Below are 6,353 nucleotides of genomic sequence, written 5' to 3' on the forward strand. Positions count from 1 at the left end.
CCAGATCTGCTAGCTAGAACAATGACTAACCATGAGCTAGCTAGCTCCAGCAGGAGTGGAACTACTTTCATTCCATGAGCGGTTCTAGTTATGGAAGGAGACTTGAAACAAAGAAAGACTGCATTGACACACAAAACCCAATTTGGATCTTTTTCCACTGTTTAGTCTTTTGACTTACCTTATCAGCACTTTTGCCTACAATTGGACAAAAGACCAGAATTGGGCTGCCTGTGTAAAAGCAGCCAAAAGGTCTCACTTAAAGTGAAGTTGTTTACAAACTGTTCGCTAGCTGGTGGCTAGTTTAAGCTACTCCTTGTCCATTGATATTAGCTGGTGGTTAGCTCTAGCCACATTAGCTACTGTACTAATGACTATTTATATATATATATATATTTGGGCACGAAAATCCATTTTATTGCACCTTTAAGTTTTGTTGTCCCATTCAAACGGGCCAACCAAAGGTACATAACACTAACAGTGTCTGTTATTGATAACAGTTAGATGATTGACTCTACTAAGCTTGATTACACCCCAAAGATAAATAAGCTAAAACGTAGGCTTCTGATTAGCCTTTAACTATTTGATTAGTAGCGTGTCAGAGGGCTCCATATGTATTGCTAATCAATAATACAGTTGAGTGTGCTTGACATCGGCACCAGTTCGTCAAATTCTGGTCCATTTAGTCAACTTGGGGTTTGGAATAGAATAGAATTTGAATTACTGTCTGTGCTCAGTGGGAATCCATCACTGTGCAGCAATGAAAAAATTTCAACTTGTAGATTTCACCAAAACGTTTAATAAAGTCTTAAAGTGGAACTGACAGTATTTTAGCAACATGAAATGGTATTAACATCTGTTCATATACACCCCCAGGAAGAATATGACATCTTTTCGTTTATATCTTCAGACAGGTGAGCACTTAGATATGGTCATTTTCATCATAAATTCATAAAATGTTTGGGAATGATGTATAGTAAGGCATTTGTGTGAATTCTATAGCAATATAAAGCGGCCGTGCTTTTGCACAATGAATAGACACTGCGTTAACAGAGCAAATTATATGTAACCATACTTTAAAAGTAAATGTTTAAGTAATAAGGAATGGGGGTGTTTGGTATATGACCAATATACCATGGCTAAGGGCTGTTCTTAGGCACGACGCATCACGGAGTGCATGAACATAGTCCTTAGCCATGACATATTGGCCATATACCACAAACCCCTAAGGTGCCTTCTTGCTATTATAAACTGGTTACCAACGTAATTAGAGCAGTAAAAATAAATGTTTTGTCATACCCATGGTATACGGTGTGATATACCACGGCTGTCAGCCAATCGGCATTCAGGGCTCGAACAACCCAATTTATAACATCAATTACACTATTTATTTGCTGCGGTTGATTCTTTGATCCACCTCTACACAGACGAAACCATTCTGTATACATTTTCCCCTTTGGACACTTTTAACAAACCTCCAAATGAGCTTCAATGCCATACAACACTCCTTCCGTGGCATCCAACTGCTCTTATGCTAGTAAAACTAAATGCATGCTCTTCAACCGACCAGCATCACTACTCTGGATGGTTCTGACTTAGAATATGTGGACAACTATAAATACCTAGGTGTCAGGCTAGACTTTAAACTCTCCTTCCAGACTCACATTAAGCATCTCCAATCCAAAATCTAGCTAATTTAATTCATTTTGATACCTTCTTTGATTTCTCATTTTTGGCCTTCCTCTTTTGGGCTCCACTTTTGTGTTGATACTTTGCTGATTTTTAAATCTGTGATTTTCTATTCTCGACTTTCTCTCAATTTTTTGTGGCTGTCTCTTGTTAGCTAGCTCAACTGTTGCTTAAAACGATGACAGAAACACTTTGGAGAGTATCTGCACAATGAATCCCAGAATGCATTTCATTATCTTAATCTTGATGCTACCCATCCCTGTCACGGGATCATTTTCGTCAGCAACTGCTGAATAGCATAGCGCAACAGTCAAATAATATTACAAAAAAATATTAATATTCATTAAATCACAAGTGCAATATTGCAAAACACATCTTAGCCTTTTGTTAATCCACCTGTCGTCTCAGATTTTGAAATTATGCTTTACAGCAAAAGCAATCCAAGCGTTTGTGTAAGTTTATCGATAGCCCAGCATTATGTACACTTAGCATCAGGAAGCTTGGTCACAAAAATCAGAAAAGCAATCAAATTAACCGTTTACCTTTGATCTTCGGATGTTTTCACCCACAAGACTCCCAGTTACACAATTACAGTTACACAACTGATTTTCCTCAGGGTTTCGCCTGCAATATCAGTTCTGTTATACTCACAGACAATATTTTGACAGTTTTGGAAACTTTTTTAGAGTGTTTTCTATCCTAATCTGTCAATTATATGCAAATTCTAGCATCTGGGGCCTGTTGCACAAAAGTAGAATTAAGACATCCGGGATAAATGACTCAGCTGAGCTCAATGAAGCCAAAACATGTGCGTCCAGGCTTAATTGGTTGCACAAAGACCAAGCCAGGATGAGCAGACACGGATTCATTAAGCCAGGTGAAACCAATCCTGGATAGGTGCGCGCTCACGGCTCACTCAAATAGACCCCGCCACAGATCACAGATTAACTGATTTACCATGGCAACTAGAGCCGCGTACTTTTCCCCGTCGGAAGCACAAATCCTCATGGAGGCATACGAGGAGGTAAAAGATATAATTAAGAAGAAAGGCAACACCGCCACAGTGATAAAGCAAAGAGAAAAAGCGTGGCAAAGTATTGCAGACCTCCTGAATGCGTAAGTAGTGCACAATTACACACTCACCGCTCCGCTGAAACATCACAATTACAATTCAAATATTTAATTCACATCTCCAAAAATGCAGTTGTACTGTAATTATGAAACGGTTAAATTTTTAATTGAAATGCACTGCAGATATGAGTGAAATTGTGTAAAGTAACTCCATCACACTGTATAAAGCTATGATACATTTTTTGATATTTTTACTGAAAACAAGACAAAAATACCAAGTAATTTTTGCAGTGTGACTCCATTAAATGTGTGTGTGTGTGTGTGTGTGTGTGTGTGTGTGTGTGTGTGTGTGTGTGTAGATTAAACATGAACGGGCCAAAACGGACATGGCAGCAGGTCAAAATCAAATACAAGAACATTCTGCAGAATGGTATGGTCCCTGACTAATATTTAACAAAGCACAAGCATATATTGTACCCAGAAGGTGCCTGCTCACACATTGTCTGTACTGTTTTAGCAGTGAAAAAGAATACCCACAGACAAGGCACGGGTGGTGGGTCACCAAAGGCTGACCTTACCCCAGCAGAGGACATGGCCTTGGAGCTAAATAAAGGCAGGCCCGTCTTAGAGGGGATCCCTGGGGGAAAGAGACGAGCATAGGTTCCTCCCAAGATGCCACCCGCTTCATTCAAGGTATGTCCTTCCATCTCTACATGGGATACAACCACATTCATATTGAATCAATTTGGACTGTCTGACTTTGGTTTACCTATTGCCTTGCAGTGCCTGGCAGCACTGTGTTCCTGTTAGAGCCACCAGCACAAGCACCAGACGATGCTGATCCAGTGAGTACTCCATCAAAGGCATACTGTAGGCCTGGCATGTCTTGTCTACTAGCTTCAATATGAATCCGATTAAATGTGATAGGGTGAAGGCCCCAGTGCAGCAGCAACAGCACATGATGGAGACGATGATGAGGAGGAGACCATCTCTCTGGATTCCAGAAGGCATGAGGTATCATGTTAAGACTGTGAAAGTACTATTTACTCTACAATGGTGAGGAGTCCTCATCAAAATCAAAAATCTAATTTCTTTTACAGAACCCAGATGCTATACAGTGGGAAAACCAGCCTGGCAACATAGTGCGTATTAATAAAAGGACACCACATCCTGCCAAATTCCAGCTGCGCTAATTGTATTGTGTTCACAGAGCTCACAAGCTATCAGAAAGTTGTATGGCAACCACCTCCGGCGCCAAATAGAACTGGCAGACATAGACATTCAGTACAAGAAGAAAAAGATGGAAAATCTTGCACTGGAGTCCGAAATAAAAAAGAGGACAATTAGGAAACTGGACCTTGAAATAAAAAAACTTGAGAGGGAGGTGAGATATGCCTTCAATGTACACTGTATGCTAACTGTAACACAAATGTATTAATCATTATTTTTCTTTCCTCCCCAGCTCCAAGAAGATGACACAGCTCAAAATAAAAATTAGGTATATTCTCGTAAAGTCAAGTGAGCCATGACATATGAGCTCTTATTGTGAGCACACAGGACGGTGGCATCTTTCTAAGGTTTTTTTTATTTTCCCAGCAATCAGTACAACCAAGTCATCGTTATAAGGCATCGCCCTCTTTTGCCCACCCCCAGCACCAGGTGTGGCCACTAGCCTATATGAAGGCCCAAAATTGTGTGTTCCTTTCTGCTCTGACAATGGCATGCCCATTCGTGCGAGATGTGGTGGATGAAGAAGCACTTGTGCTGAGGAGCGCCTTCAGGCGAGAAAGGGTCTTCAGGGACCGGTTGGACCCACTGGCCTTCCCTGATGACCATCTATATGAAAGATACAGGTTTTCTGCAGATGGCATCAGGTATCTATGCAGACTACTGGGTCCCAGGATTAAGCACCGCACTGCACGGAGCCATGCACTGAGTGTGGAGCAAATGGTTTGTGTGGCCTTGCGCTTTTTGCTAGTGGAGCCTTCCTGTACTCAGTGGGGATGCAGAACAGCTGAACAAGGCCACAATTTGCCGCACAATAAGGAGTGTGTGTCTGGCTATCAAAGCATTAGCAGATGTCTTCATCTCCTTCCCTGGCCACAGAAGACTCTGTGACATCAAAGATGAGTTCTATAGGATTGCAGGTAAGAGGATCTACAAATTACAGGACAACTGTTAACACATAGTAGGATACTCATTACTTTGTGTGACAGGTTTCCCCAATGTCATTGGTGCAGTGGACTGCACACACATAAGGATAAAAGCCCCTCAGGTGCCCATGAGGCCGATTTTGTGAATAGGAAATCCTTTCACAGCATTAATGTTCAGGTGAACATAACTTTTTGATATTGTCCATTGACGAACACTCTGCATTGCCAGTGATGTGCATTGATTGGTGTAATATTCCTCATCTTATGATTTCAGATGGTCTGCAATGCTGACTGTGTGATCAGCAATGTTGTGGCAAAATGGCCTGGCTCAGTCCATGACTCCAGAATCTTTCAGGCCTCTGAAATCTATCAGTGCCTATCACAAGGTAAGCCACACAACCCCTATTTATAACCATCATGGCTGTGTCAAGAATATCACTGTGTTTATGAGGTAGTAATGATGAGATTTTGTGTTGACAGGTGAATTCTCTGGTGTGTTGCTGGGAGACAGGGGTATGGCTGCCAGCCTTTTCTCCTGACACCTTTCACAGACCCCCAGGAAGCACAGCAGGCCTACAACCATGCCCATGCCAGGACCAGGGCCAGAGTTGAAATGACCTTTGGCCTCCTGAAGGCACGCTTTCACTGCCTTCACAAATTAAGGGTCAGCCCTGTTAGGGCATGTGATATTACTGTGGCTTGTGCTGTCCTCCACAATGTGGCCTGCCTGAGGAAGGAGAGGGCCCCCAGAGTGCCACCAGCCATGGACTGGGACAATCCGGCAATCTTCCCTGATGACGACAGTGGTCGGCTGCTGAGGGACCAATATGTGTTGAATTATTTTAGTTAGTATGTGTGCTTTCAATTTTGGTTAAATATGTCCTGCGGTGGCAGAGGAATTTGTTTTTTTTTGGGTTCGTTTTTTGACGAATTTGGCCTCTTATGATGTTTGTGCGGTATACTGTGTGTAATACAAGGCTGCAGGGAGGCTACTGCATCCATTCATTTGTCTGTTCAGTTGATGTGTATGGATTTGTCCTGCATTTATTTTAGTGTGCAGACATGCAGGGTGTGTTATATACAGACCTTTGAATGTGTATGTATCATTTTGTATAATATGCTTGGATTCTGTGCTTTCCATCTTGTAGAGTCACTGTGACTTCAGTTTCGAAAGGAGCTGATGGTTTACCTGCTTTGTTTTGTCCTTATTCAATAAAGGAACATAATGTTACACATTGTGTTTTTATATTCATATGGAATGTGTATTTGTTTATATGACAGAGTACTAGGGCCACACTGAAGAAAAAGGATAAAGTCATACATTTATGAGGCTGGTTCTTTCTGCAGAAAAGCTACATATTGTTTTGATACTTATGACAATGTGATACTTAATATTCTGGCACATCAGCATGTCTTTGTTTATGAAACCATACTGAAGTACAA

General features: G+C 41.4%; 2 long non-coding RNA genes across 4 annotated transcripts; both read left to right on the forward strand.

Moving 5' to 3' along the window:
* The first annotated feature begins 3,059 nt into the window (after positions 1–3,059).
* Positions 3,060–4,748, forward strand: LOC135564725 (uncharacterized). Of its 3 annotated transcripts, none has more exons than XR_010461242.1 (6): positions 3,060–3,187; positions 3,275–3,450; positions 3,541–3,602; positions 3,685–4,141; positions 4,220–4,255; positions 4,354–4,748. It is a non-coding gene; the product is annotated as an uncharacterized LOC135564725 (long non-coding RNA). The 3 variants fall into 3 exon arrangements; XR_010461243.1 differs by having other exon boundaries at positions 3,685–3,899; positions 3,968–4,141; positions 4,220–4,748; XR_010461241.1 differs by having other exon boundaries at positions 4,220–4,748.
* A 2-nt stretch (positions 4,749–4,750) lies between these two features.
* LOC135564726 (uncharacterized) lies at positions 4,751–6,141 on the forward strand. Its single transcript, XR_010461244.1, has 3 exons — positions 4,751–4,904; positions 5,185–5,296; positions 5,391–6,141. It is a non-coding gene; the product is annotated as an uncharacterized LOC135564726 (long non-coding RNA).
* The last annotated feature ends 212 nt before the right edge of the window (positions 6,142–6,353 follow it).

The sequence above is a fragment of the Oncorhynchus nerka genome, linkage group LG26, assembly GCF_034236695.1.
Source record: "Oncorhynchus nerka isolate Pitt River linkage group LG26, Oner_Uvic_2.0, whole genome shotgun sequence".
Classification (NCBI taxonomy): Eukaryota; Metazoa; Chordata; class Actinopteri; order Salmoniformes; family Salmonidae; genus Oncorhynchus; species Oncorhynchus nerka.